The 12,129-nt window shown below is 38.1% G+C and overlaps 1 non-coding gene across 1 annotated transcript; it reads right to left on the bottom strand.

Annotated features, from left to right (window-relative positions):
* Positions 1 to 7,239: 7,239 nt before the first annotated feature.
* Trnap-cgg lies at positions 7,240 to 7,314 on the bottom strand. The gene has a single exon. It is a non-coding gene; the product is annotated as a tRNA-Pro (tRNA).
* Between the last annotated feature and the right edge of the window lie 4,815 nt (positions 7,315 to 12,129).

Raw genomic sequence — 12,129 nt, 5'->3', positions numbered from 1 at the left:
TGCTGGTGTCACGGCGCGTCAAGCTTCCTCGGTACGCTGTTTGAAGTCATCTGGGCTTGTGGGTCGATGACATAAACACGGTGACTTACGTATCCACAAAAAGTAAAATCTACTGGTGGTAAATCGGGCGGACTTCAAGCTCGTTGGAACACCTTACTTAAATGAACATTCCACCACCCGAAAATCCATCTGAACGCAGTTATGTACAGCAAAGCAACGCTGACGTTTCTGAGGTCACATTACGACCAAAATGTGGTTGTTCAGTTTTGAATCCACATCCTAACCTCGTGACATGCGGTTTCATAAATAATTTCAGCTGAATACGTGGACGAACTATGGAACAAGACTATATACCATGACATACAACTGTACGTCACCTATGATGACACGTTAATGAAGTAAAAGCGGAATAAAGTAATATGTACTAACTCAGTTCCTTCGAGGCAATTATTGACGTTAGAAGCACTTAGAATATTAAAAAGGAGTCGTGTTTAGTGAATTATTACACATTGCTGATTTCATATTTAGCTTGATAATATAGCTTTATGTTCAATGCCCAAACCTAAGACAACTACATGAAACACAAGTATATGAAATCAGCTCATCGGATCAGCAACCATTATGATGCTGCACCAGACACCATAAGACTGCCCTCCTTCTAAGCTGTTTTCTATACTTTTCAAGAGAAATGATGGGAGACAAGAAGTTTACCTCGGAATAAAAAGAAAAAAATACAAGTAGTGGAAAAAATTTTCATTAGAAATGAGAAGAATTTTGTATTTATTTATTTAAAATTAGGTTAGCGTCGCCCAAGCTCTACTATTAGAAGATAATTAGAGCTGAATATAGGACATAATCGATTACAGATGGAGCAATCTGTATTTACTGCGACAAAAATATAGGATATTTTGCATTATTCACATCAATTACATTCTCAAATATTAATGTAAAATTTATCTACAATCGCTATTTTATACACATATTTTCGACAGGATTAAATATACAGTAAAGGTAGAAAAAAGTTGAAAAATCTTTATAATGGCTTACTAACTACCCAAGAATATGTACAATAAGAATAAAATCAATATAACACAAAACACAGTGACCATAATTTGGCTGTAAGAACGAAAGTCCTTTTTGAAGCTGTATGTATTACTATTTTCATGATGAGGAAACTATCAACTGGAACAAAAAAAGAAAATTCATTAGAAGGAGTCTAGATCCAAGAACAGATGGGAACAGCAGCTGAATGCTAAGAACATCTTCACTATGAAGTAAAAAAGGCTTTTAAAAAGTATCCCAAAGCTCATAAATTGAAACTAAAAAAAGTGTTATATTTTTTTCAGTGTGTGAAATGAATGGGAGGACATGGTTAAACAAAGTTTCTATTGTTTAAAAGATAAAATAAAAATAAAAATGAGTTAGTGACCTCAATAACACTTATAAGTTGTGGATATGTCAAATAAATGTATTCAAAACAGAATAAAGTTCAGAACTATAATTAAAAACATTGCTTTGCAGAAAAGATAAGAAACAAGTAAATAACAGAGGAAAAACCTAAATGAAACAGTAGGGGAGAAGGGATACAGCTCTAAGGGGAATTGAATTTTCACCAAAATGAGGTTGCTGGTAAAAATTTGCCACTTAAGAGATTTTGAATCTCGATATTATACGTTATCACACCAAATATTTCAAAGTAAAAAATATGCCAGACCTACATGCTGATTAACACTGTCATATCAATAATTATATGATTCTTATTGGGAAACGTCTTCAGTGTATGCTAAGGAACCAGTACATAAGGCAAATTAAATGGTATAAAAAGGAACAGTCGCATTAAGTAATATGAAATGCTGTGCACTAGAGATAAAAGTACTGTGGAAGCTATTTTATGGCACTTATGATGGGCATGTGCTTGATACTGGGCCAGAAATAAATAAATAAGTAAAAGTCATCTCTATTTGGCAGCTTACACCAATATATTCATAAAAATGACATATTTTCAATGTTTTTGATGGCTTTCATATGACTAATTCTCCTTACCTAATTGGATAGAGTGGCCAGTGCTTAACCACATTTTCCGTGTAGGTTATTGGCATAAAAACAAGTGTGTGGGATTACAGTGTTTCTTTAACAGCTGATTATTCTAATTGGAATAATAACAATGAAGGACTCAACTGAGATTAGGAGTTCCATTCATTTTAGTCATAAAAGCCCTACCAATGAAAATTATTAATTATCCTTGATGATACAACTATAGACATAAACAACTTTATCAGAAATAGGAATTAACTCATAATAATTTAGCTTGTGCAAACTTGTTTAGATTGTTTGCAAAACTTATAAACGAACTCAGTGTCCTCCTGTTCACAACCAGCACGTTGTTCATGAGGCATCTTTTAACTGACAACATTTAATTCAGCTTTCGTTCCCTTAGATCCTGAAAATGCTTCATTGCAATACAAACTTTCTGAGTCGTTATTTTCACGAACCGAAATTCTTTTCCAACTCCTTCTTCAAAAGTTTCTTTTTAACAAAATCCCTCTCAGTTTTTGACCCCATTTTTATCCTCATAGTTTCATTTTGTGCTTCCTTAAACTATGTATAGGCCTTCTTCGCTTATTTTTCTTCAAACTTGTTTTTTGTTTGATTAAAAGCTCTTTCTCTTTCTTTCCTTTTATTCCAGACAACACTGCTTTATACAGGCTTGATTCATATGCCGAAGCTAATTTTTATATCCTTTGGTGTTAGGTGGAACTCTCCAGTTGAATACTAAGAATGATTTTCTTGAGTGAGCCAACGCTGAGGGGGACCTGTGCTTGAAGACTGCTTGTTAGATAAGCGCCGAGAGAGAATTTCTTTCAATGAGACTCTGACAGGAACCTTATCCTAAAGAAGGATTTGCAGTTAAAATCTGAAGGAAGCCTGAGTTGAAGAGAAGTCGCCAGTTGGGTGCTGCAAGGGCCTGTAATTTGAAGAAGGCACATTAGTTGGGTGCTGGGAGGAGCCACTGCTTGAAGAAGAAACAGCATAAATTTCCGCATACAAACGAATGTCAGTCACTTCAGCAGCAGCTTAGTATTCATTAGTAAATATGTAGTCTAGATGTTAAATTCCACATTTTCGAAATCGGTTGACAGCTGTCACTGGAACGACTACATGAATCAATGACTCTCTTACCTTGCCTGAAACAGTTCTTCCCGGAGTATTGTGAAGGAACTTTGCACATATTTCTTTGTAGAAGGTTGTAGTCAGTGTCATGAATGCCACATCCAAAGTCTACAGTCTGTTTTCTTTAAAACAATTCTCATTTATTCTTCAGTCTCAGTTGCACATTTTTTTTACTTTTTTAACTGAAGTATGAATGAGATTCGTTTTAAAAATCAATACAGTTGCTGATTTTCTCTGGACGAATATGTCTGCTATAGTTGCAATCATGGTCAGACAGAGATTCCGAAATCAGATACTGGATTGTAAGGCGTACCCAGGAGCAGATATAGACTCAGATCGCAATATAGTAGTGATGAAGAGTAGGCTGAAGTTCAAGACATTAGCCAGGAAGAATCAATACGCAAAGAAGTGGGATACGGAAGTACTAAGGAATGACGAGATACGTTTGAAGTTCTCTAAAGCTATAGATACAGCAATAAGGAATAGCGCAGTAGGCAGTACAGTTGAAGAGGAATGGACATCTCTAAAAAGGGCCATCACAGAAGTTGGGAAGGATAACATAGGTACAAAGAAGGTAGCTGCGAAGAAACCATGGGTAACAGAAGAAATACTTCAGTTGATTGATGAAAGGAGGAAGTACAAACATGTTCCGGGAAAATCAGGAATACAGAAATACGAGTCGCTGAGGAATGAAATAAATAGGAAGTGCAGGGAAGCTAAGACGAAATGGCTGCAGGAAAAATGTGAAGACATCGAAAAAGATATGATCGTCGGAAGGACAGACTCAGCATACAGGAAAGTCAAAACAACCTTTGGTGACATTAAAAGCAACTGTGGTAACATTAAGAGTGCAACGGGAATTCCACTGTTAAATGCAGAGGAGAGAGCAGATAGGTGGAAAGAATACATTGAAAGCCTCTATGAGGGTGAAGATTTGTCTGATGTGATAGAAGAAGAAACAGGAGTCGATTTAGAAGAGATAGGGGATCCAGTATTAGAATCGGAATTTAAAAGAGCTTTGGAGGACTTACGGTCAAATAAGGCAGAAGGGATAGATAACATTCCATCAGAATTTCTAAAATCATTGGGGGAAGTGGCAACAAAACGACTATTCACGTTGGTGTGTAGAATATATGAGTCTGGCGATATACCATCTAACTTTCGGAAAAGCATCATCCACACACTTCCGAAGACGGCAAGAGCTGACAAGTGCGAGAATTATCGCACAATCAGCTTAACAGCTCATTCATCGAAGCTGCTTACAAGAATAATATACAGAAGAATGGAAAAGAAAATTGAGAATGCGCTAGGTGACGATCAGTTTGGCTTTAGGAAAAGTAAAGGGACGAGAGAGGCAATTCCGACGTTACGGCTAACAATGGAAGCAAAGCTAAAGAAAAATCAAGACACTTTCATAGGATTTGTCGACCTGGAAAAAGCGTTCGACAATATAAAATGGTGCAAGCTGTTCGAGATTCTGAAAAAAGTAGGGGTAAGCTATAGGGAGAGACGGGTCATATACAATATGTACAACAGCCAAGAGGGAATAATAAGAGTGGACGATCAAGAACGAAGTGCTCGTATTAAGAAGGGTGTAAGACAAAGCTGTAGCCTTTCGCCCCTATTCTTCAATCTGTACATCGAGGAAGCAATGATGGAAATAAAAGAATGGTTCAGGAGTGGAATTAAAATACAAGGTGAAAGGATATCAATGATACGATTCGCTGATGACATTGCTATCCTGAGTGAAAGTGAAGAAGAATTAAATGATCTGCTGAACGGAATGAACAGTCTAATGAGTACACAGTATGGTTTGAGAGTAAATCGGAGAAAAACGAAGGTAATGAGAAGTAGTAGAAATGAGAACAGCGAGAAACTTGACATCAGGATTGATGGTCACGAAGTCAATGAAGTTAAGGAATTCTGCTACCTAGGCAGTAAAATAACCAATGACGGTCGGAGCAAGGAGGACATCAAAAGCAGACTCGCTATGGCAAAAAAGGCATTTCTGGCCAAGAGAAGTCTACTAATATCAAATACCGGCCTTAATTTGAGGAAGAAATTTCTGAGGATGTGCGTCTGGAGTACAGCATTGTATGGTAGTGAAACATGGACTGTGGGAAAACCGGAACAGAAGAGAATCGAAGCATTTGAGATGTGGTGCTATAGACGAATGTTGAAAATTAGGTGGACTGATAAGGTAAGGAATGAGGAGGTTCTACGCAGAATCGGAGAGGAAAGGAATATGTGGAAAACACTGATAAGGAGAAGGGACAGGATGATAGGACATCTGCTAAGACATGAGGGAATGACTTCCATGGTACTAGAGGGAGCTGTAGAGGGCAAAAACTGTAGAGGAAGACAGAGATTGGAATACGTCAAGCAAATAATTGAGGACGTAGGTTGCAAGTGCTACTCTGAGATGAAGAGGTTAGCACAGGAACGGAATTCGTGGCGGGCCGCATCAAACCAGTCAGTAGACTGATGACCAAAAAAAAAAAAAAAAAAAAAAGTTGCAGTTTGTGGCTACAGTGCAGGGACATGGACGCATCAGTTGTCTGATTTTTTTTCTCTGGCGTTTCCTATGAAATCTCTCTTTGTAGCATGGGTGGAGTGAGTATCTGAGATAAGCAGAACTGGATTTGAGCAGTTGTTTTGTTGGTTTCGCATATTTTAAGTGTTTAAAAAATCTTTGCCTAGAGAAAATTACAAATAGGGGTTTGAAAATTTTATCCTGTAGATCTACTGCGAAACTGGACAACAATCTTCTTTCAGCTGAAGTAACATAATAGACTTGCTGTCTTCTGTTAAGTGCAAACATTTTGCCATTCTTAGACAGAACAGTCAAAATAGCGGTCTTATCGAAATTATAAATTGAATGAGGCAGTTGAAAGTATTTTTTATGCACTCGTTTAGGATATGTCACGTGCTCATCAAGGCCACGACTAGACTGTGTTTAAAATAATTTTCTTCAGTTTATTAATCTTTGTAAAAGTTTCATATATATTTTATATGTAATTCACGGACTTGTGACATTATGGACAGAGAGAGGCTATATTTTAAATTCATTTACTACACTTCTCAAAATAATGATTTTTATATTACATGTATAGATTATTTAAGAATATTCCACTCGTGGTATACGGTGATGGGAGGCCATAGTTTAAATTTATTTCCTGCGCTTGTCACTGAAAACTGATCTATGCCTTTTGTACATGATACTTTTTTATTAAATGATTCTTGCATGATTTTCACGTTACATGTGACAAATTTAGTAACTTACCTTGATTAATATTTAAAGCACCTGTTACACATTTTGCCTTTTAGTATTTCTTCTATATCTTTTGTGTCAATATATTAATTTATAGGCATATCATGGTCCCATTTTCCACAGTGGACGTACTACATACTGTATATTTGAAATTCATTCTACATTTTTTCTTTAATGTGACCATTGCTATATAGCTTTTGTATTTGTATCTGTGTTTCAACTGAAAAATTTTATTTCTCATTTACAGGGATTCAGAAAGTTGGTGTGCTATCACATTTTGGTTATTTGGGGTTCCGTGCCCTATAATATATTCTAGTGGAGTTCTTTTGTCTGCGCTTTGGTGTTATCTTTTATTTCCTTACAGCAGATACACATATTTTTCGACGAAAAATACAGGAATCTGGAAGTAGCAAATTATAAATTTATGGTATAATTTAAGAAGAGAATAAAAGACGACAGGAAAGGATAGATATAGATACAGTTTCACCAACACCATCTGGGGAAGGGGATCTGGTACTGAACGTCAAGTCCAACGTCCACATGTGGTGTTACCCATTTTAGTATTATCCACATGAACATCCCTCTTCGAGGAAGCTTGATTTTTTCAGTCCATGCGGATCTAATCTATTGCGGTGTTATTTGTTACAGTGCTACGTGAGTTGATATTTGTTAGGGTACATAACAATAACTACTACTAGGTTAGTTAGTAAACAAATTCTGCATGACTTTGGACAATATCCTGCTTCAATGTAATCTAATTAATTTATATACTGAAACTTCCTGGCAGATTAAAACTGTGCCCCGGACCGAGACTCGAACTCGGGACCTTTGCCTTCCGCGGGCAAGTGCTCTACCAACTGAGCTACCCAAGCACGACTCACGCCCCGTCCTCACAGCTTTACTTCTGCCAGTACCTCGTCTCCTACCTTCCAAACTTTGCAGAAGCTCTCCTGCGAACCTTGCAAAAAAATGGTTCAAATGGCTCTGAGCACTATGGGACTTAACATCTTAAGTCATCGTAAATTTTTACCGTCGTTTTCTGAATATGCAAAATCTAGTTACACCACAACTTTGTTCTCTCACTGGAAAAAACAATAATTGGATCTGGGACGAACAAGCACAGTTGGAATTCAATTCTTTGAAAGAATCGCTACTTAACGCGCCAATACTAGCTCATCCAGATGTCACAAGATTTCTGCCTTAGCACGGATTCTTCTAAAGTCGGTCTTGGTGCCCATTTATTTCAAGAAGCCATAGAAAATGACACTACTGTTCAGAAAACCGTTGCTTTTGCTAGCCGAGTGCTAACAAAATCTGAAAAAAATTATTCCGTTACTGAATTAGAAGCTTTAGCTATCGTTTGGGCGTTTAACAAATTCCGTTTCTTTCTTTCTGGTAAGCACGTAAAAGTATACAGTGATCATCGTGCATTACAATTTCTTATGTCTTCAAAATTAAATCATGACAGGTTAAAACGTTGGGTATTGTTTCTGCAAGAATTCCACTTCACAGTAGTCTACATTCCCGGCAAGGAGAACATTATTGCGGACGCACTGTCACGCGCACCAGCTGGGCTTGAGAAAAGTAACACAGAAGGCAACCTCGAGAAAAATTTCAGTATTCTTCACATTCAGAAAGTCGCCTTCGAAAACTTCATTACCACATCTTTAAAGGACATTGCTCATGAAGAAGATAAAGATCCGATTTGGAAAGACATCAAAAGCAAATGGCATGAAAAGACACACACACAGATTCGGCATTATTATCTGGTTAGAAACAACATACTGTTCAAACGCTGCACTGTTGATGACAAGCTATGGGTACTTTGCATTACAGACGATTTTGTTAATAAGCTCATTTGGTACATTTATTTCAGCTACGCACATTTTGGTCCACGAAAATGTTATCATATTCTTCGAACGACTTGTTATTTTAACAATATGGAAAAGAGAATTCGAAGAGTCTTGTCTATTTGTAAACTTTGTCAAAAGGCGAACCATCTACTATCTCACAGCGTGCTCCGTTGTTTCCTATCATTCCTTCTAAATTAAAAGAATTTGCTGCTGTTGATCTCTTGGGACCCCTTGTCAGAACTTCGAATGGATTTTCGTACGTTCTAGTCGCTGTTGAACTTACTTCAAAATTTGTTTCTTTCACTCCGTTACGTAAAGCCACTGCACGGTCGCAACAGATGGCTGCTGGCCGTCTCTACAAGGACTACAGTGGGTCTGCACCTCTGGTTCCCCACCAACACCATAATCTCTACCAGGACTACAGTGGGTCTGCTCTGTGATGACCTACCTACCAATATTCTTCAAAACTTCGACTGACTTTGCTGTGGGTTTGCTCTGTTGTGGCCCATTACGTCTCTGCATGTCAAGAGTCAGCACTGTCTTTCCGTTGGGTGGACAACACTACTTCTTCAAGACTGCATGGAAATCCACTACTTCCGTGTGCATTTTCTTTTACTGCTCAGACTTTGAGAGAAACGCTGCAGTTATACTGTGATGAATGACCAGGACTGTCTTTATGGACTGTGAGAAAATTTTAACTTTTGACCAGTAAGTGTGTGCATTTGATTTCTTTGTTATTGTAACTATGAACTTTTTTTTTTAAATCTGTATTGGCCACTGCCCATAACAATTTGTAAATTTTTTTGGGGGGGACATGGGGGCTATGTAAGTAGGCTGTTTAGGTTTTTATGTTGGTAACGCCATGTAGCGCTCTATATGAAAATCACTGACTGTGCTGTGTGAAGGCTGTGGTTGGTTTGCATTGTTGGAGAAATATTCGCCATTGTAGTGTTGGGCAGTTGGCTGTTAACAGCGCGTAGTGTTGCGCAGTTGGAGGTGAGCCGCGAGCAGTGGTGGATGTGGGGAGAGAAATGGCAGAGTTTTGAGAGCGGATGATCTGGACGTGTGTCCATCAGAGACAGTACATTTGTAAGACTGGATGTCATGAACTGCTATCTATATTATGACTTTTGAATACTATTAAGGTAAATACATTGTTTGTTCTCTATCAAAATCTTTCATTTGCTAACTATGCCTATCAGTAGTTAGTGCCTTCAGTAGTTTGAATCTTTTTATTTAGCTGGCAGTAGTGGCGCTCGCTGTATTGCAGTAGTTGGAGTAACGAAGATTTTTGTGAGGTAAGTGATTTGTGAAAGGTATAGGTTAATGTTAGTCAGGGCCATTCTTTTGTAGGGATTATTGAAAGTCAGATTGCATTGCGATAAAAATATTGTGTCAGTTTAGTGATGATCAGAATAAGAGAGAAATGTCTGAGTACGTTCAGTTCTCCTCAGCCGTTTGAAAATCAAATAATATAAGAGGTTTATCAGCACAGTCATTCATAAATTTTTCTATGGGGACGTTTCAAAATTAATGCGTGTTTTGGATTCAAGGAAATTTCTCTTGGCTAGGAACGCCGTTTTTGCCATTGCTAGTCTGCTTTTGATGTCCTCCATGCTCTCTGTCCATCATTAGTTACTTTGCTGCCTAGGGAGTAGAATCCCTTAACTTCATCAACTTGGTGCCTTCAATTCTTATGTTAAGTTTCTCGTTGTTCTCATTTATGCTATTTCTTATTACTTTCGTCTTTCTTCGATTTACTCTCATTCCATATTCTGTACACATTAGACTGTTCGTTCCATTCAGCAAATCATGTAATTCGTCTTCACTTTCACTCAGGATAGCAATGTCGTCAACGAATCGTATCACTGATATCCTTTCAGCTTGAATTTTAATTCCACTATTGAATCTTTCTTTATTTCCAGATTACTTCTTCAATGTTCAGTTTGAAAAGTAGGAACGAAAGATTGTATACCTGTTTTACAACCTTTTCAAACTGAGCACATCGTTCTTGGTCGTCCACTCTTATTGTCCCCTCTTTGTTCTTGTGCATATTGTATGTTACCCGTCTCTTCCAATAACTTATCCCTATTTTTCTCGGAATTTCGAATACCTTGCAGCATTTTATATTGCCGAACGCCTTTTCCAGGTTCACTAATCCTATGAAAGTGTCTCGAGTTTTCTTCAGTCTTGCTTCCATTATCAAGGGCATCGTCAGAATTGCCTCTCTGGTGCCTTTGCCTTTCCTAATGCCAATTTGATCCTCATCTAACACATTCCTCAGTTTTATTTTCCATTCTCCTGTGTATTATTCTTGTTAGGTACTCAGATGTATGAGCTGTTAAGCTGATTGTGCGCTTCGGAATTGTGTGGACGATGTTTTTCCAAAAGTCAGAGGGCATGTCGCTAGACTGGTGCATTCTACACACCAACGTGAATAGTCGTTTTGTTGCCACTTCGTCCAATGATTTTAGAAATTCTAATGAAATACTATGTATCTGCCTTATTTGATCTTAAGTCCTCAAAAGCTCTCTTAAATTCTGATTCTAATACTGGATCCCCTGTCTCTTCTAAATCAACATCTGTTTCTTCTTCAATCACCTCAGACAAATCTTCCCCCTCATAGAGGCTTTCAGTGTACTCTTTCCACCTATCCGCGCTTTCCCCTGATTTTAACAGTGGGAGCCGGCCGCGGTGGTCTAGCGGTTCTGGCGCTGCAGTCCGGAACCGCGGGACTGCTACGGTCGCAGGTTCGAATCCTGCCTCGGGCATGGATGTGTGTGATGTCCTTAGGTTAGTTAGGTTTAAGTAGTTCTAAGTTCTAGGGGACTTATGACCTAAGATGTTGAGTCCCATAGTGCTCAGAGCCATTTTTAACAGTGGAATTCCCGTTGCACTCTTAACGTTACCAGTCTTGCATTTATCTCCTCATTCCTTAGCACTTTTGCATCCCACTTCTTTGCGTGTTGATTCTTCCTAGCTAAACTCTTTAACTGTTTTGTCTTTTCTACATGCTGAGTCAGTACTTCCAAAAATCATTTCTTTTTCGATTTCCTTACATTTTTTTGCGCAGCCATTCCGTCTTAGCTTTCCTGCACTTCTTGTTTGTTTCATTCCTTAGCGACTTGTATTTCTGTATTCCTGAATTTCCCTTAATATTTTAGTACTTCCTTCTTTCATTGATCAACTGTAGTGTTTCTTCTGTTATCCATGGTTTCTTCTCAGTTATCTTCTTTGTACCTATGTTTTCCTTTCCAACTTCCGTGCTTGCCCTTTTTAGAGATGCCCATTCCTCTTCAAGTGTACTGCCTATTGAGCTATTCCTTATTGCTGTATCTACAGCCGTAGAGAACTTGAAGCGTATCTCGTCATTCCTTAGCACTTTTGCATTCCACTTCTTTGCGTGTTGATTCTTCCCAGCTAAACTCTTTAACTTCAGCCTACTCTTCATCACTACTACATTGTGATCTGAGTCTATATCTACTCCTGGGCACCCCTTACAGTCTAGTATCTGATTTCGGAATCTGTCTCGTCATGACATAATATAACTGAAATCTTTCCGTATCACCCGACCTTTTCCAAATTTTGCTCCTCTTCTTGTCATTCTTGAAGAGAGTATTCGCTATTACTAGCTGAAATTTATTACAGAATCCATTTAATGTTTCTCTTCTCTCATTCCCTGTCACAAGTCCATATTCTCCTGTAACCTTTCCTTCTTCTCCCTCGCCTACAACTGCTTTCCAGTCCCTCATGACTATAATATTTTCATTTCTCTTCACGTACTGTGTTCGTTTCAGTATTCTCATATGCTTTCTCTATCTGTTCATCTTCAGC

The sequence above is a fragment of the Schistocerca americana genome, chromosome 1, assembly GCF_021461395.2.
Source record: "Schistocerca americana isolate TAMUIC-IGC-003095 chromosome 1, iqSchAmer2.1, whole genome shotgun sequence".
NCBI lineage: Eukaryota > Metazoa > Arthropoda > Insecta > Orthoptera > Acrididae > Schistocerca > Schistocerca americana.
Note: the sequence above shows the minus strand (reverse complement) of the source record. Positions and strands in the feature narration are given on the sequence as shown.